Source organism: Xenopus laevis, chromosome 1S, assembly GCF_017654675.1.
Source record: "Xenopus laevis strain J_2021 chromosome 1S, Xenopus_laevis_v10.1, whole genome shotgun sequence".
Classification (NCBI taxonomy): domain Eukaryota; kingdom Metazoa; phylum Chordata; class Amphibia; order Anura; family Pipidae; genus Xenopus; species Xenopus laevis.
The window spans coordinates 20,523,727-20,544,905 of record NC_054372.1 but is presented as its reverse complement, the minus strand read 5'-3'; positions in this window follow the sequence as shown (position 1 = coordinate 20,544,905).

Genomic DNA, 21,179 nt, shown 5'->3' with positions numbered 1-21,179 from the left:
TTTCTACAGAACATGGAAAACAAGTATTCCTAGTACAAGGTTAAGTAAGACAGATATAGTCTCAAAAACATACCCACTGCACAGATACCATTCTGGACACTGTGCTAGCACATCAGATGTACTTATCTTGCCATTGTGCTGATTAGTGATGGGTGAGTTTATTCGACAGGCACGAATTCGCCAGCGACAATTAAATGGAAACCCATCGACTTTAATGTGCGTCAAAAGTCGCCAGCGTCAGAATTGTTGCGGGAAATTCGCTAATTTCATGGCGAAGCAAACCGGGACGAATTCGCCCTTCACTAGTCCTGATATTAGAAGTGGTTTTACTTAAGATGGACAGAGAGGTACCATTATGCTAAAACAAGGTTGATGATTGGGATCAGCCCAATTGAAGATAAAGTGGTTACATTGCAACATGCTATATTGCTACATGTTCCTCCACGTCCTCACGAGTTTTCAGAACGTATGAGATGTTATTTAATACTCTGTATTAATATATACCTCACATAAAACTGTCTGGTTAATATCCTGAGTGAATCTGAATGGTTCAAGTCAGGCTCAGAGGGATTTTTTGGACCAGTATTTATTCAGTAAGTATTTATTCAGATTCAAGAAAGACTTACTCATTGTGGGCAAGAATCATATATCCCTAGTGGAGAATCCTATGGGAAGACAAGCAAGAATATATAAGAATATACAGTATATATGATCATTTGATCATATATTTGATTATATTTATTTATATTTATTATATATTTATATTTTTTTAAAAAAAAATCAATACATTTGTTTGTTTAGAATAGATCAAATTGCCCAACTGTTAAACTACTACTCTCAGAACTGTCAGCAAAGGAGCAAATCATTTTTATGTGAGCTGTTAGTGGTAGTTAACCTCAGAGATGAGCATTAATAACCCAGAAAATGGGTAAAGGGGATGTTAAATATATTTCCTATCTTGCCATTTAATGGATGATTTGGCAAACCTAACAATGTTAAAATCTGATTAGATTGCAGGGTTTAGGTAGGAATGCATTTATTTTGTTTAGGTGGAATATTTTCAAACATTTGAGCTAAAAACATCATTAAACTATCTGGCAAATATCCTCCAGGGAAAAGTTTGTGAGCAGCAAGGGGAAGCTCTAATGTTATAATGAATAGATGTAGAAACATTCACATGGCAGGGGAGCTGGAATCTTAATGTAGCCTGAATTAAGTATAGCTGAATATAGTTAGAATTACTGAAAGTTTTTTTTCCAAAAAAAATAAAATAATAAAATATAGGAATGGCAAGGTATCTTTGTGCCTGCATTTTTGATTACTGAGCCCAAGGTATAGGACCCTGGTGCTTAGGGCAAAGAGATGCTATTACTTTATTTATTTTGTATTTTCCCAAATATTATTTCTTGTTGAGTATTGGGTAGTGATGGACGAATGTATTCGGCAGGCATGGATTCACGTTGAATTTCCGCATTTCTTCATCTGTGAATGTTTTCACAAAACTGTGCGAAAATTTTCCGGCAAAAAATTTGACGCAACAATTGTTGCGCATCAAAATTGGTGCACGCATAAAGATTGTTGCACGTCAAAATAATTCAGACGTCCATTGACTTTAATGCATTTGGGCAAAATAGTCGCGCCTATAAAAATTGTCGCTTGTGTCAAAATTATTTAGACGCCCATTGATTTCAATGTGTTTTGCGAATTTTTCGCCGGGACAGATTCGCCCATCAACAGTATTGAGTATTATCCCACAGTAACTGGTCCCTGTTACATCAGCTCCCCAGGGATATCAATGCTGTTGACATGCATGCAGTGACCTTTTTGTTTGATTCCTCCCTCATTATTTTGTCCTATTTGCATGTCATGCAATTGTTAGCATAGAGAAACAAGTGTTCTCTTATTTGTGATCACAATTTGGGCAAATTCTAGTTCTCACTTTCTCAAGAGACAGCTCTCTTACAGCCCCTCTCCTTTCCCCCAGGTAATGATTCATCAATTACATTAGCTATACTGGCTTTTCCAGCCTCAGTAACACATCCTGTCATTCTCCACCTTTACTCTTTCTCATTGAGCATTTTGGATGAAATATGCCTTCTTTTTATCCTTCATTTTGGTGAAATAAATCGATGTGCTTTATTCACAAATTCATCTCCAACCTTTCGGTCCTCTCTGTGACCTTTTTCAAGGGAGAGAGGACCGAAACGTTGGAGATGAATTGTGAATAAAGCACATCGATTTATTTCACCAAAATGAAGGAGTGCGGGTCCATTTACTAAGATGTATTATGAAGTTTTGACCAAATAACCACCCTCTACATTCTAAATCCTAAAAGAGTGTGCTCACTGTACTGACATTATATATATATATACGCACACAGTATATAGTAAAGTTAAAGGCATACATCTACCATTTCAATGTTGAAAGCTCTGAATCAAGTGCAACAAAACATCTGATTGAACTTGGCAAGGGATTTTACATTTATTGCTGGCTGCCCATGAAACAATGATGTTCTACAATACACACTGGGGTTCATTTATAAACTTTGCGCAGGGAAGATTGGTTACATTTATAAAACCAAATAAGAGTGTGCAAACAGAATTGCAATATTTTTTTGGGGCCACAACTTTAGTGGCAAAGAAAATATTTGCAAAACAGTGTTGCAAATTGTGAATTTAATTTGCTGTCAACAATATTTTCGCACACAACAACCTCGCACAATGGGCGCACTCAGGTAAAGATCCATCTCATTTGCGAACGATTTGTGAAAGTTTATTCACAATGCAAATTTGCAAAAACGAGAAAGATGGGCAGAGCAGTGCAATATATTAGTGTTCAGGAAAAAACATGGGCAATACAACCAGTTGCTAAAAAATATGCTCTGCAAGAACTTTATAAATGGCCCCCACTGTGACACTAGCCAAAAAAACATTTCCAATCCCAATATAAATTTCTTCAGTTTAAATGAACCGGCAAGATGATGTGTATTAAAATCCACTTTTTATCACTGAACTTGATGCTATATGCCCATCTCTCAATTTGTTAATGACCCCTGTATAAGTTAAAAAAGAGTAAATATTCAGAGAAAAGCCTGGACATTTTTAAATCCTTCCATCCTTTATCTTTTCCAAACACATTTTCTTTAAATGAATTACATTAGATGTAAGGCTCCATTTTCAGGAAAGGCTCCAAAATTAGGTTGACAAAATTAGAAGTCTATTTATCTTGATACAGCAGTTATTTTTGGATTAGAAATCAGTGTATAAACAGAAGTTCATAAGTACAGTATTTGGGTCATTACTTACTTCCAGTGTCTTTATAGCCATCTCTCATCAAATTATTTCATGCTCCGGCTTCCCTGGGGTCCCTTTGTTCCTCCCCAGATTTGAATATTAATTTACCAGAAAAGGTTAACGGTTAAAGGTGCTGTTTGTTATGAAGTTAACTTTAAGGGGGTTATTTATCAAAATCCAAAATGTTCTCACTATTTTCTGAAAACAAATCAATACATTTTTCCAAAAATGTTTTAATTGTATGACTTTTTTGAATTTATCACTGAAACCTGTGCCTTTTCCAGATTTGATGCCTGAAAAACACAAAATCTTTAGATTATTGAACAAAACCCAAGGCAGATCAGGTTATCAATGGGACATCTGCCCATGACTTCTACATGAATTCGGCAAGTCTGAATTGGAGTACTTTATTCAGGGTTTAATAAATCATGAAAAATGTGAGGTTTTTTTCTACGGAAAAATTGTGTTTTTTCCCTTTAAAAGTTAGACCAGAAAAAAAATCTGATTTTAATAATTAACCCCCTTAGTGTAATGAAGAGTCAACATTGGTAACCCAAGACAGTCCAATGGTTTATATTTTAGTTTTGCAGATATCTGCCAATGGCAAACACTAGTAATATCAGTCAGGAACTGCTTAGCACCACAGAGGTGGAAGTTATCATGGAACCTTTCTTGTATTCAGTAATATAGTTAGGCCAAGTGCGAATGCAATGAGATATCTATGTCTACTTTACTCTTGACTGCAAATATACGGAGCTGCACACACTCAAAGTTATGTAGTTGGGGAGCTTACACCATTTATTGCTTCCCCAAAAGTATCAACGTTCGTCAGGATAGAAGTTACAGTACACAATCACCATTTAAAGGCCCACCTCCCATACCCACAGTTAAATCATTTTTAATTATCCAATTAGTGATGAAACAATCCAGCCCAGGTCCCATATATACATGAAAAATTCAACATAACTATTCAAAATAACTTTGGAGGTTTTGGGATTCGGCGGTTATATACATTGTATCCTAAGGGCCTCAATGAGAATTTTAGAATCAAGTGTTTTCAATAGTGACCTGAATTTCCCTTTACCCTGACAATTTTCTTTTTCTTTCACAGATAAAATATGCTGGGGGGATTACATAAAGAGTTAAGATAAATGAACAACCCCACTGACAGTGAGTATGCCAACAGTAATTTTTCAATTAAACAAACTGTAGTAGAATCTATGGGTATTATTTTGCGCAAAATGCTGTGAAATATTTGGTCATCCCTAGATTTAGGGTATGGAGATGCAAATTACAGAAAACCCCTGCATCCGGAAACACCCAGGTTCAAAGCATTTTGTATAACATGTTTCATACCTGTACTTGTATCATCATTTACAGTAGAAAGAACATATACTACGGGACAGTTGGTTTATGGACATGACTTGAGTCACAAAGACCATTGCGACTTGAAACACATAATATCATCAAAATAGTTTTAATGAAGCTAAGTACTGTGGAGGGCATATGCTCTTTCCACTATTACTGATATGTCTGAACTGGAAATCTCGGTTGCCACTTGAGTTTACAGTTTATTGAGTTTACATTTTATTTATGCAGTGGCCAGTCCTTGTAAAAGGAGTTACTTCCACTTATCACTTGACCTAAAAGGACAAGTACCCTACTACGAGAAGAGAAAGCATTGGATGAGATGTTCCTCAAAGACTCAGATCTTAAACTATCCTTAGAATGAGAAGAATTAGGCACCAGTGGTGTAACTACTATTGCATATCCTAGACCTGGGCCATATCCAGGCCCCTTTCCTCCTGAAGTGTGTCTGATTTTTTTCTGGACATGCATGCACCCCCTGTAGTTACACCTCTGTAAATTTCCTAAAGGATTTCTAGTTGTTTGATCTCTAATTCAATTTTTTTCCATTTTGTACCCAGTTATACTATGGTTTAACATTGACTGAGCTGTTCAGGATATCGATACCTCAGACACTTTTGGTGTCGAATTCCATATTTGATTTTTGAGAATTTTTTTTCCATTTTAATGGATTTATTATATATTGTTTGTGGCAGCTGTGTAACTACCAACTGCTGGGTCCCCCCTCCAGAAAAACTGTGAAAGGGGACTGGCTTGTACGCAGCACCCCACCCCCAATCGTCTTCTTGCCCGCTCGCGAGCCTTGTGTTGCTAGTGTCCCCTCCCCCCCAGCTTGTGCTGCCCACTGCACTTTCAGGAATGTGGTTGTGGTATTTCCATTATTGTAGAGGAAGCTGACACCATGGTCTCGATCACCCAGAAACACACCCCGCCCACGCCCACATGCAAACGGGGTCTGCTTCCTTTATAGTAACGCCACTGTATCCTATAAATGAATCAGTTAATTAAAACTACTATTGATCATTATGAATGGTTTAGAATGAATTACTCCATAATAATCAGTGGTAAACCAGCCCCATAGTCTTGGAACTTCTAGCTTTGTTTTATGCCTTACACCTGCTTAGTATCTATCCCGCCAACTGTATTCCATTTGTTTATCATAATTGGTGTAAAGAAGAGTTTCCTCGTGTCACCTTCTTTCTAACAACATGATATCTACTCATTTTCCATCTTAAAATGTTTCCGTTTTGAAAATGACCTAGATATATTTTTCCATCACATCTCCACTCATCTTTTCCAAGCTGTTCATATTAGTCTCAAAGCTGCCTTTCTTGAGGCCTTTAATATTTATAGTTTTGAAGAGAGAAGCTGAGCAATCATACAGTACAAATACATAGCATATGAGTACACATCTTTTGTGATATAGCATAACTATCTGCCACACATATCCTACTGTTGGCTTTAGAAGATCATTGAGATATGGATTTAATATATTCAGCTGAATAAACTGACTTGAAAAATCCACTTCTTATGGTGACAATAAGAATGGTTAATGTTTTCAAATTCGAATTATGAACTAAAAGAAGAAAATGCATAGTTTACCTAAATACACAAAAAAAAAAATCCCATTATTTTACATTATCAGGAAATGGTGCAACATTTTGAATTCTAAGCAGCTTTGTAGAATTATAGAACTATATAGAATTCCAAAAGCAGCTCCATTGACTAGGGAGGGTTCCAGACATTCTGTATATCAACATAAAAATATAGTAAAATGGAGTAGGCACGTTATTATAATAAGCATATAGTATTAAAAAAGTCTTTTAGAAAAAAGTAAAATCAACTAATATAAATCAGCATTGGTTGCTGTTGGCCTGTCCTTTAAACCTCTTGCATTAATGGAATTAGCATGACAATTTCATGTTGATTTAGTTAATTTTTATTTTAAAAAAAAAAAGTATTTAGTTATAGTTCAACATATCCCCCCATACAAAGTTAAACTCACAGGATAAAAAAATAGTAATCGCATATAAGTTTCTCATCTGTCCCACTCTTTGTGTCTTTGGTGCTCATAACCAGTCCCGTGCCGGCAATCAGTCCATCTATGGTCTGGATTTCGAGCTCTCTCAATTCACACTCGTTCTTGGAGTAGTTTCATATATACGGGCTCCTCACTCTTTATCCAATGCATTTCGCGGATTACGTTTTGATTTCTCAAGGACTTCTTGTTTCATACATCACTTCCTTTCTTCTTATTCTAGTCATCCTTAACCCTTTCTAACTTAAAACTTGTTTTACTTTATCAGTATTAAACCTCTTAACCCCATAATAAATTAATTAAAACTCATTAAGTACAATATTACAAGTAGAAATCGAAGAAAAAATACTTCGTATTTCGAAGTGTTTTTTTGGCTACTTCGACCATCGAATGGGCTACTTCGACCTTCGACTTTGACTTCGAATCGAAGGATTCGAACTAAAAATCATTCGACTGTTCGACCATTCGATAGTCGAAGTACTGTCTCTTTAAGAAAAAACTTTGACCCTTTAGTTCGCCACCTAAATGCAACCAAACCCATTGTTAGCCTATGGGGAAGGTCCCCATAGGTTTGCCTAACTTTTTTTGGTCGAAGGATAATCCTTCGATCGTTGGATTAAAATCCTTCGAATCGTTCGATTCGAAGGATTTAATCTTTCGATTGGACGATTATTCCTTTGATCCAACTATTTGCGCAAAATCCTTCGACTTCGATATTCAAAGTCGAAGGATTTTCATTCCCCAGTCGAATATCGAGGGTTAATTAACCCTCGATATTCGACCCTTGATGAATTTGCCCCCAGGTGTTTTACAAACAACTGCACAATAGTTAAAGGAATTGTTCAGTGTAAAAATAAAAACTGGGTAAATAGATAGGCTGTGCAAAATAAATAATGTTTCTAATATAGTTAGTTAGCCAAAAATGTAATGTATAAAGACTGGAGTGACTGGGCGTGTAACATAACATAACAGATCACTACTTCCTGCTTTGCAGCTCTCTTGGCTTCCACTGATTAGTTACCAGGCAGTAACCAATCAGTGACTTGAAGGGGGGGCCACATGGGTCATAACTGTTTGCTTTTAAATCTGAGCTAAATGCTGAGGATCAATTGCAAACTCACTGAACAGTTATGTCTAAAGATGGGAGATTTTTTTTGCCAGCCATTCACAGTGAAATCCTGCATTTCGGCATCTGCAGATTTTTCCGTGAAACTGCAGCAAAAATTTGCTGCAACAAAAAAATCACGCCTTTTACTTGAATGCATTTGGACAATAAAGTCACCTTAAGAAAAAAACGCGCATGGACGTTAATGGATTTGGAGCGGAAAAATTTAGTGCGTTAGTTCAAAAATTTTGCGCAAAAAATGTTTTTGACGCCCATTGACTTCAATGGGTTTAGCATTTTTTTCAAGAAAGCAAAACCAGTCAAATTCTCTCCCATGAGGCCCCCCCTTAAAGTCGATTACTAACTCAGAGATACTGTACTACTTTGTTCGGAAAACGTATTCAGACGTTTGGACTTCAGTATCACCTTTATGCTGATGACAACCAACTCTTCTTGTCTACTCCTGACCTCTCTCCTTCTGTCCTTCTGTCCTTTCCCAAGTTACAGACTGTCTCTCTGCTGTCTTCTAAACTCACACCTGTTTTTGTCACCACACTGCGCAACATTGCCCGAATACGACCATATCTCAGTTCAGACTCAACCAAAACACTTATTCAGTCTTTTATCATCTCCCGCCTTGATTTCTGCAACCTACTCCTCACAGGTATTCCAACAAGTCGCCTTTTTCATCTCCAATCTGTTTTAAATGCACCTGCTTAAAGGGGTGGTTCACCTTCCAGATAACTTTTATGTTGATATTGAATGGCCAAATCTAAGCAGCTTTTCAATTAGTCTTCATTATTTATTTTTTATAGTTTTATAGTTATTTACCTTATTCTTCTGACTCTTTGCAGCTTTTAAATAGGTGTCGCTGACACCATCTATACAGCAAATACTCTGTTAGGCTACAAATGTATTCTTATTGCTACTTTTTAATTTCTTTCTACATACAGAACCTATGGTATTTCGCCTTACGCGTTTCTTATGCTCTTGTATTTAATCATAGGCAAACATTTAGTGAGGTTATTTACTAAACTCCGAATGCAAAAATAACAAAAAATGTGTGATTTTTTTGTTATAAAATCAGACTTTTTAAAAATCATGAATTTTTCGGAATTTATTAAACCCCAAGGATGGAAAAGTCCGAATCAGGAAATCCGGCATCTCAGACTTGTTGAGCTTAAATAAGTAAATGAGAGAAGCCCTAATGATTTTTTGATGTGCTCTGGGTTTTGTGCAATACCCCGAAGTTTTCCGAGTTTTCGGGGGGAGATTCCTGAAAAATCTTAAAAATCCTGAAAATCGGATTAAAAAACGTGAAAATCAGATTTTCACATTTTTTTCGTGAACTTTCTGATTTCTCGATTTTTTCGTAATTTTTTTGCCGTTTCTCGAATTTTGTGGGAAATTTGCGAGGGAGAGATTCGCCCATCACTACCTATAGTGTATATTCATTTTATGACTGTTAAAAGTAAGTTATAACTTATAACCCAAATACCTGCTGTTCCAATGATATCAGGAAACAACATTCTGTGGCACTTTAAAAATGCATTTACAAACTTGGAATGGTTTAAAAATACTCAATGCATAAAAAAAATACAAAAATGTATTGAATGTCAAAAAAATGTTTTTGTCGCCCATAGACTTTCATGCATTTCGGCAAATGTTCACTGTTTTCAGTGAAATTTGCCCCTTGCTACTTTAAACGCAGGGTCTTGACTACAAAGGAAGCAGACCCTGCTCATGCAGGGGGGCCCAGGAGGTATAGAAGCCCCATGAAGCCCTAATTCAAATACAATTTTAATAAATATTGGTAAAACAAGTCTCTAAATCTCTAGACATTTTGTGGGCCTGGGAAATTATTTGCTGCAGGGCCCAGTTACATCTAGTTATGCCATTGTTTCCACCTGTCTTTGACTATATGGTCAATACAGGGTTTCTTTGTACCTCTACATGCTGTACATGGTTACATGCTCATTAAAGAGCAGCTTTATCAAAGGTCGAATTGAAAATTAGAATTTCAAGATTTATCATACTCTGGCACTTTACAAACTTAAATTAGACCATTCACCACCTAAAACCTGCCAAATTGCTGTTTAAGTCAATGGGAGATGTCCAGGGATCAATTTTATTCATTAATTTCAATTGGTCAAATAGCAAGTTCATGGGAATTTATGAGAGTTTATGGGAGTTTTAAAAAAATTCATATGAATTTGAAATTCGACCCTTTGACCAATTGACTCCAAATAGCTTCTAGGAGGTCCCCCATAGGCTAAAACAGCAATTCTGCAGGTTTTAGATGGCGAATGGTCGAAGTCCATGTTTATCAGAACATGATAAATTTCAATATTCGAATTTTCAAATTTGTTTCTAATTCGAATCAAATTTGGACTATTCGCTAGTTGAAGTACACCTTTGATAAATCTGCCCCTTGATAAATGTGACTCTATGTCGCAGACATGAGCATAAAAAGTTAAAGAACAAGAAGAGCGGCAAGGAAGAGGGATTTTAAGATTATGAAGGAAGCCGACCCCATGGTCCAGGCCCCCCTGTTCCCTTGGCTCCCCACGACCATGGGGTCTGCTTCCTCTATAGTTACATCACTGCTTGCCTCACATTTATGAGATCTGACTAAAAGCATATGGAAAAGTCATCTCAGACCTGGTGTTGAAAGACATGGATTGGACAGTGCACAAGTGTAAGCAACCAGCAGCACATTTCAGGGCAGGAGACCAGCTACTGTAGGTCAGTGGAGGACAAGCAGCTTTCAGATTTTTAACCCTAAAAGCTTTGTATTAGAAACAATAAATTGAAGGAAGATTATGGGCTATGATAGTCTTTTAAACATTTGGAAGTAAGCAGATCTGAACACAAAGTACATAACGACTTCTTGTAAGTGCAGTCTTGACTCCAGTAGGAACCTTGGTTTATTAGTTGCTTCTATCATAATCTTTATACAGGGTGAATACAACAACATCCTAGACATTCCGTGGCATGCTAAAAGAAAACACAGCCAATGAGATAAAATCCTTATTTTGCCTTTGGGTTAGTATCGCATACACTGTTCAGCATTTTACAGCTGAAGATTTACTAGTGGTGTCATACTGTCATTGGCATTTCGTCAGCAGCCCTTATCAAACATTACTAATATATCAGGATGGAAAAGAAAGATTAATAACAGGAAAAAAAAGGGGAAAGTGCAAAAGCACTATAGTGAAAAGTCCATTGGTAATGCCTGGGGATCCTATGATCAGAGTATAGACACAAGTTAATTTATTAACAATGCTTTATACTGTATGTCTGGGAGAAATACATCCCATAGTAAATGGGCAGAGGAAGTTGGAGTAGTTCAGGCACAAGAAAACACTAAGGCTAGAAAAAAATTAATTCCTACACACTTGGGGGCACATTTACTAAGCTTGAGTGAAGGATTTTTTTTTTTTTGGGGTACTTCGACCATCGAATAGGCTACTACTACCCTCGAAGTAAAATCCTACGAATGTGCATTACAGTGTTTTGATCTGTTGTATACACAGTCAGGTGAGAATCTTGAAGCAACAAACATGAATAGAAAGTACCACTAAGTGGAAACGTTGGATACCAGTTGGTTACTTGCTACCCAATACGTGTTGGTGTTGTGGCTGGGTAGTGTAGTGCCTGGGGAAGAGTTCATCTTCAATTAGGCCTCTGCTTATAAGTTTGAAGTTATTAGTAGAACCTCAAAGCTCCATCATGCCTGTAGTATGGCAAGTGCAAGAAGAATAGGAACCTATGACTAAGGGGGTTATTTGTCAAAGGTGGAATTTCGAAGTTATGTGAATTTTTTTAACGCTAATAAATACGAATGTACTCAAAACTCGAATGGGAGGTCATTTATGAAAAAAACTTGAATGTCTAACATTCAATCAAATAGGAACGACCTGAAATTAGTAAAGTAATCAGTAAATTTGCCCCTTAGTACACATGAAACTTGGCTGCTTTTTGATCTACTTGAGTTTATGAGGAAACCCGGCACAAGTTTTCCTTAGTCCAGTGACAAAGCGACTCAGAACAACTGCCTTTAAATGCCAGAATAAAGCAGTACTGGAATGGGCAGGTATATTATTGTAAAGTCTGAATGAATAGAAATTTATGCTGATATGTCCCATGGTGTAATCTGCTCAAGCTATTTATATCATTACTCGAAAAACTGGACTACTCTTTATAAAAGGCGTTGAAAGCAGATTGTTAGTACTGACTAGTGTCAGTAACCAGATCTGATTTGACCCATTTTGCACGCTTGTGCTCATTAATTTCATGGCACATGGTGCATCGATAGTTATCTGAACCTAATGAGTAACTTTATATTGGGAGTGGGAAGACGATTACATTACAGAATTTTACCCTCGTTCAGTCTTCCTGAAATGCAATATTTGGCACGGTGAGAATTTTTATCTGCAGTAAGATATGTGTCGGGTTAAGGCCTTGTTAACATGATCAATTGAGTTGCGGTCATTTTCTTGTATCCATAACCAGTTTTGGACAGCATGAAAAAAAGTCCTGAGTTAGAGTGAAAAAAAATATTTTCCATAAAATACATCTGCTATGAGGCTCTGGAGCTCTACGTATAACTTAGATAACTACTTTCACTTTTGTGCATTCATTTTAATTAGAGTACAATTTATTTTCCTATCCAGTGAATATTAAAATGTGCTCTTTAAAGCCTTGTAATTAAAATATGTGCTGCTGTAACTGCTCTAGTGTCTGCAGTCTAAATAAACCTACCCATGATGCTAATTTATTTATTATATTGGACCAGAAGATATTCACAATTGAGCAGAACACCATTCAAAATGAAATGTATAACATAATGCTATCTAGAAATAAAAATAAAATCTAGAAAACATTTGTAAAGGCAGACGTGGTAGGGCTTATGTTTAAGAACATTTGGGGATTTACTTGGTGCTTGCACATCGCACTGCTTTCTTCACTAAAGTGCAATGGATAGTCAATGTGAGGAATTGGAAGCCTAGACTTTTCACCTGTGCAAGGATGGTTTGTCATCATAGGGAATGAGATTGAATTAATTAACAGGACCAATCCCATTTTAAGGTCACTGTCCTCAGGGCTTTTTGTCCCCATGGCCAGTCCCAGGCTCCCAGGATTTCATAAAAATACAAGCGGTCATTTACACGTTTTTAAAAATTTAATTTTGAAAATGCCTCTTTTTAGCTGGGAATGTGCCTGAAGCTTCTAGTACCAAATAAAAAGAGTGTTCTGGCAGCTGTTGCTTTAGATCATGGAATAAAAATACATAAAGTTAATTTTTTTTTAATGGACTAAGGCTTGTCTGTAGTGATGGGCGAATTTAGGGCATTTGCTTCGCCATAAAATTCGTGAATTTCCAGCGAAATTCGCGAAACTGTGAAAAATTTGCGAAACGGACGCCGGCATCCATTTTTTGGATGCCGGTGCACATTCACCGGCGAAAATGCGCGTGCGTCCATTTTTTTACGCCGGTGAATTTTCGCTGGCGAATTTTCACGTCAGTTTCGCAAATGTATTCGCCTGCAGCAAATCGCAAGGAATTTGCCCATCACTACTTGTCTGGTCTTCTAATGTCATCTATGTCCCACAGCCTAACACAGAAGATGCAGAGGAACATTCCTGCACTTACCTCTGCCCCTATCACTGTCATGTTCTTCTTGCTATGTGTATCTACCTCCTCTCCTTCCACCTTTTTGTCCCTTCTCTGTCTGTAGGGACCACTGGAAAATGTATAGAGATGGAAAATGTGTAGAGATGAATTATTTCTAAATAAAAAATTGACCTAAGGGCTAACATAACAACTGGTAATTACTGTACATATGGACAGTTCTGTTTGTGAGGGTTACGAAATATTGTAATGTAGCATTCTTTAGGCTAGTTCAGTGGGAGTGACCACTACCAGTAACAACAGAATGGGTGCAGATCTTAGTTATTACATTATTATTATTATTAGTAATAATAAATTCTGACAAAGCAACAGGTAGATGTTTTAATTCTTGGGATTAAATCTACAAATTCGCTGGCCAATTATCACAATTCCAGACCAATACAGTGAAATTTTATGCATTCAGTAAATGCAGTAGCAAATTGGCAAATTCTAATGAAGAAGGTTTAATGTGCCCTTAGGTTTATTGGAGCCACATTTTGTATAATCAATGAATCCTCCCAACTGGCAGTATACGTTTTTACTAGGCTAGAAAAGTCAGAGTAAATCTATATATATACTGACACAGTAAATGCTGCTTGTTAGTTGCCTGTATTTTCCAAAAGCATATTTAAATGAGGCTTGTTGGAGTGTAAACCATTTTCCTTTGCTCTAGGCTGTCTGGTTTGTTAAGGGTAGTGAAGAGAAAAAATAGCTGAGACTTCTTTACAATCAGTCATTTGGGGACAAGCATAAGTGAGTATTTCTATACACAAATGACCCTTAAATAAGTTCCTGCTTCTTAAAACCATTACCCATAGTGATGGGCGAATTTGGGGCTTGGATTTCCCACGAAATTCCAGCGAAATTCCTGAAATGGCGAAAAATTCGCGAAATGGCGCCAGGGTCTCGTTTTTTACGCTGGCGTCCAAAAAACCAGACACTGGTGTCCATTTTTTTTTTTTAACGCCTTGAATTTTCACGGCGGTTTTGCAAATTTATTTTCCATCGTCGAAACGTGGGAATTCGCCGCAAATTCGCACCTGGCGAATAAATTCGCCCATCACTATTACCCGACAACCACTTGCTTGCGCCCATGTTCAGTGCTAGCCTGTCTTTCCATATGGATCTCCACCAGTGTTTTATTTAGCAATCTGCTGCGGCTGTGCAAGGGAGCAAGCAATTTCTGTATTCCTCATTTTGTCAGTCATCAGTGATGACAATTCAAGCACCAAGGGATTAATCTTGTTCAGCAGATGTTTTTTTTTTTGCAAATAGAAGATAAATCACAATTCTCCAATCTTGCAAGCACTTCAAATGGGAAAAAGGTGGTAAAGACAAAGCTATTTTGTATTTGGTATATCAGGACACGTGGAATTAGGAAGATCTATCATTTTTCTTCTCTTTCTGGAGTCTGTCTGCTTGTCAGAAATTTAGATCCATAAAATGTATTTATCAATAGAAAAAATGAAAAAAAAAGAGTGTTCTGGGATTCTGTCTATTATGGAATTTTATTCAGAGGCCTTTCATTTACTATGCAATTGCACCCTGATACATATTTACATATAACTTTCCCCTCAGTAAAGATAGCCAATAGGGATGAGCAAATTTGTTCACATTTTTTGAGAGTGGAGCAGATTTTCACAAATATGTGTTAGATTCTTACCATGCATTTTATTTTCACTGGGGAAAAAAATTGTTTTTTTTTTTGTATTGGAAAATAATGCAAGAAAAACACATTTTTTCATTTGAAACACAGACCAAACATGAGAAAAAAAATGACCACCGACTCCAATGCATTGGGCATAAGAAACAAAAAACCCAGCAAATAACTTCCATTTTTAGAGAAGCGACAGCAGGCTGTTTTGATCATCACTAATATCCAAGGCAGGACTCTATTATACTGTACAATATTTCTGTGCTGCGCTGTATCAATGTGTTGCAGGGAATATTAGATCCATCCCAGTAATGTAATTAGAGGGGGGCGGGCCCTGGCGCGGGACGTGCAGCCGTAAGCGATTTTCCGGCCATAATCAGTGGCGCACAAGCTGCCGGGGGCTCTGAGGGGGTGCGGGCCCTGGTCCAATTGCACCCCCTGCTCCCCCGGTAGTTACGCCACTGATCCATTCCACAGAAAGTTAATAGCAACTTAGTGATTGGGTGAGATTATTGAAGTGTATACAAAATGTGTGTGCTGTGTACGCCAGTGCTGAAACCCCAAATTACATATACTGTACATGAAAGTATAATAAGTTCAAATGAAGAAACAGTCTATTTTAATAATCAAAAGAGCTTACTGTAAGTATTTCCAGTCTTCCAGTTATACTATATATATAGCAGTGGTGTAAGCTGAAAGCAACTGGACTTACTGCTCAATCTTAGAAATGTGGTAGTGGAAAGAGTAATGTTGGAGTGGTATGAGCTTACTCTGCATTTTATACCTTTAAAGGTAATACAATGGCTAGTGATGGGCGAATTTATTCGTCAGGTACGAATTCATGGAATAAATTCGGCGGCGTCAAAAAAAAATGTCAAAAACGAGACACTGGCGGGAAATTTGTGAATTTTTCGGCGAAGCAAAACGCGCAAATTCGCCCATCACTAACAATGCCAATAATCAACTACAATGATTATATGCAACTTTATGGAACTATGATATAATCAAAGTGATACCTTAAAGTACTGAGGCAAGTTTTAATTGCTTAAAATTTAAGTTACATGACCAAGTTCATCTTTTATAGACGGTGCCCTTCTTATTTAATGATGTGGCTGCTGCATGCATCATAGGGGCCTATAAACTATAAGATTGTGTTTATTCTGCAATTCGAAAAAATTGCAGTGATAAAATAAATGCATTTTAAAATTTTCAATTTCAAAAGGTCTGATTTTAGTGGTTTTAGAGGTTTTTGAAACTATGACTAAACTCACAAACTCTAAAACCATGATTGTCATTGAATTTATTAAAAGATCCAAATATAAAAAGTATGAACTTAAAAGAAGCATTGAATGATGCGCTAATAATACGAATAACTCGAAAACCTAGACAATTCCTAGAGGAAAACCCCCCAAAAACCTTTCAGAAAAGTCTGGATTGATTAAAAGCAGTCCAATCAGATCAGTGCCATTAACTTCTATAGCACCCTGACAACGTTTACTTGTTGAAGTTTGGCATTAGAGGTTTTTGTTCTTTTACACTTAAAAAATCTTGAATTTTTACAGCTTTTTAGAAATATAAGAAAATCACGGATTTTTTCAAGATTCGTGGAAAAAAAATCAATTGTTAGTAAACAAGCCCCTTAGAATTTGAGTTTTCCAAACTTAAGTTTATCAGTTGAAAAAAGTCTCTAAATTGTAATGAAAAAAAAATAGATTTGCAGTTACAAAATTCAAATAATTTTATTTTTCAATAAAGTTTCAAATGTAAAATTTCACACAATGTGCTTTTGCATATAGCCTACCTTTTGGACTTGGCGTCCAATGACCATTTGCAATTATTTACACATATAAATGATGTTCAAATTGGAAACCGTTCTAAACATATTAAAGAACAAAAGTGCTAGTGGTCCATGCACCTTTACTAGCCAATAAGCAGATAGCTCTTGTTGGTCACTTGTTGTCACTTAAAGCAATTATCGTGTTGTTTATTGAACCTGGGCAAATATAAAGGTTATTGTACCTGGGCATAATGTAATTTTTAACCATAAAGGTTATTGCCATTGAGGTCAGGAAGGAATTTTTTTTTCCTCTTGAGGCATAATTGGCATGGACTTCAGGCTGGGTTTTTGCCTTCCTTTGGATCAAAACCGTGGATATATGATAATGTATTTGAAGTGTTATTTGTCATACAGTGGTAGGACCTTGTCAGAGTACTGAACAGGTACATTTAGAAGAGGGAGTAAGGAGGTTCTCTCCTGTGACTGCACAGTGGGTTTGATTGATACAGACACTAGTACTGCTTGTGCTAGGTGACAGCCTGCTTGGATTTCCTATCATCGACACACTATACAATAAGGAGCAGCAACAGGGCTGCTGAACTTCTCTCATGGTGGGAGAAGCAGCTTCTGCTCATAACAGATATGGGGCCATCCTCTCTGTTGGTAGAGGCAGCCTAACACTCAGTGGTGGATATAATGATAGTGCTAATCTCAAGTGAGGAGCGGCAGAGAATAGTAGTGATCTCTTATGGAATTCTGGCTTTAGAATATTGACTTGGGGTGAGGCTAATTATCTGATAAAATGGAAATAAATTCTGTGGCCATTTTACCCCATTTCTGGCTCCTGCTGTTTCATTAAGGTATGTAACAATGGGGTTCAGTAGGATAGCTAAAAGTGAGGAGTCTGATTGTCAAGAGTTGGAGGCCTTTGTATTTTTAGTAAAATGTCGACACAGAAAGTGATCTGGAGACAGATCCAGATGGGGATTTTTTGCCTTTATCTAAATCAGCTAAAACTTATGATGGATGTATGATGGACTACAGAATGGACTACAGAATGGAATGGGATGTATGGAACTGGCATCTATTCTATTAATTTCTACTAGGTCTTATTTATTCCATTATATACTAGTACAGTAAACAATGTTTTAGATGTTTGTTATATAAAGCTTTAATATATCTATGTTGTTTTGCATCCTAAATTGATGCTAATATTATGCTAATATTGTTGAATTTTCTGCTTCCCTACACAGATAATTATTATGGCTTTTAATTAGTCAACAAATTATTTTCAAAGCCAATGTGTGATTCCACATCTTGGAATACTAGCACAGGGAGAGACTACTCGTCTTATTGTGCATTCATTTTGTGTTTTGATTACTTCATTTAGTTCACACATGACAGCATTACATTTTATCTCTGTGAATATATGTCACTATACAGTTCTCCTTTGTATCACAAGGACACTTTATTGTTCCGATTGAATACTAAAAGATTTTAAATTAGGGGAAACCAATCACCCATTTTGATTGACCCCAATTGAGCACACTGTTGCAATACTTATAACAATTACAATATAATTATGTAATATATCAATATAATTATTACATTGAGTTGTGCTGCTTACAAAAATGTGACCCAGCTATCCAGTGCCCCTTTGGTAAAGTAGTAAATTCTAACATTATTAAGGACCTACAAGACCTTCAGAATTTTCTCTTTATCATATAGTTCACTTTGAAATGTGTTCTTATTGGTTATGTAATAAAAGACACTATGTTTGCCCAGGACATACTGCAGTGATGGGTGAATCTGACTAGCGATGGGCGAATTTGGGGCGTTTTGCTTTGCAAGACGCCAAAAAATTCACAAAACGGCGCCGGCGTCTAGTTTTTGACACCAGTGTCCGTTTTTTGTTTTGTTTTTGACACCGGTTTACAAAAAAATGAAAACCGGAGTATTTTCGCTGTAGAATTTTCGCCGCAGTTTCGCGAATTTATTTGCCAGCGGCAGTCGCTGGAGTAAAAATTTTTTTTTTGCCCTACACATGTGCCCACTGTATAGTTAAGTTGCCATGAGTTAGGAAATGTAGGGGGGAAGGAGGGGAGCCCCAAAAACATTTTCGATCTTTTTCAGCCTATAACCCATAATATAGAAAAAACGCCAGCGTTTTTTGGGACTTAGAAAAAATTTGAACTTTTTTTGAAGCAATCCCTATCTACTCTATTGCGCTTCGCCTGGTCTGAGGTGGCGAAGGAAGTCTAGCGTAAAATGTAGCGTTCAGAACAATGCGCTCGTTAGTGAATTTGCGTAGTTATGTCCGTTGCGAAAATTCACCAGGCATAAGGGTGCGAAGTAACACTAGCGAATTTACGCCAGCGTTCGTTAGTGAATTTGCGAAGTAACGAAAATGACCAACGCTAGTGAATTGAGTGTGTATGGGTGTTTTTTTAACAGCGACAAAATATTTTGCTCATCGCTACACTAAGAGCAATAAGTTAACAAAATAGCATTTAAAGGACATGTCAACCCCTCTAACATAAATTTTACCAGCGAAAAGCCTTTTAAAATAGTGTACATACCGACCACTGAAGTCCTTGACAATGAATCCGTGAAGCAGCAATGTTGTTCTACTCTTCCGTCTGGTTTCCAGCACTCGCAGCCTCTCTCCCCCTCCCTTAGGAATGCACGCTGAAATTTGGCGCAGTTCAGCAAAAAAATCTAGCGCATGCGCACATTCTTCTGTTAAGCGTCGGGGAAACCTCAGTGTAGAAACCTCAGTGTAGAGGTCAGGAGGATGGGGCAATTCGCGCATGCGCATTGGAGCAAGGAAGCGCGCACATAGGAAAAGATGGCCACCGGGTTAATCAGTGCGCAATGGTGAATACAATGCGACGGTGCAGGGAAACTGGAGCGCTTTTCAAAGCGCAACTACTGTGTTTCACATTGGGCTAAGGTAGGCTACACAGTAATACTCAAATGACAAAGCGACTTGACTTTTCCTTTAATGATCACTTCAAAAACCACCACCATTTTATTGGTTGCTTTGGTTTACTGCACATTTGCAATTAGTGTTGGATTCTATTTAAATATATGAAATGTAGCCTTATACCAAAAATGAAGGTGCCTCCAACACGTTAAATGCATTGTATTTTGATGTGCGGACGATTTTGATGCAAGTCATTTTTATACATGCCATTATTTTGTCCAAATGCATTAAAGTCAATGCGCACACGAATAATTTTGATGCGCAACAATTTTGATACATTTTTAGCCACGAATCCATGCCTGGCAAAAAAAAAATTGCCCATTATAATTTATAAGGTATAAATAAATAAACAATATACTATGTGCTTTTGCACATTTTTGTTATTTACCCAATTTATAAGAGTACAATGTGCTTTTGCACATTTTTGTTATTTACCCAATTTATAAGAGTACAAGTGAAACTCAAACAGTTTATCAACTTTATAAAGAACATTATATACATTTATACATTTAAATTTGATCTAATACAGTTCTGATCGTGCGGAAAAGCATTAATGTAACCTGATAACCCTAGTTATTATTATTATTTCCAAGAGAAGGGTAGAAAAAAATTAAATAAAAAAATGAAATAAAAAAAATGAAATAGAAATGGGTACAATTTATTCTAAACTGCAGCTTTGAAGTGTTCAATATTTTCTTATCATTGCATTAATATTTAACTTGAGCACGTTTCTGTGATGTTTACCAGCTTGGAGTCTCTACTAGTAGAATCACTGGAAGAGCAGTCAGAGCTATTGTTACAGCAGAAATAGCCTAAGACAGATCGTAAAGTCCCTGGTGATCAAGAAACTATATAATGCTTACTAGTTTCAGCAGCGACAGCAAAATATTTGCAAGCCAGATGCTCAGTTTTCAGCATCCTTAATGGTTTAACTCTCTCCAATACAAACAGAAATATTTTAAAATTGTCTGTCATAAACATTAATGTATCACTTTCCAAAAATAATTCGATTATTTTACTTACCACGTTTCCAACAATACATCTGCACATTTGGATTTGTCACAAATATCTCTGACCGAAGGCTCTGGGGAAGTCATGGGATATTTCTGTCTGTCATATTTTGCAGTAATTGAATATGAGTTTAAGGGAAGGTCAAAAGAATGTCCTGAAAATGTGTTTACAAAACTTCATTGAGGCATTTCGGGATGTATCATTAAATTCAATTTATTATGAGCTTTAACCTGCTAGATCCCAGAGAAACTTCTTGTTCAGTTGGTCCTTGCA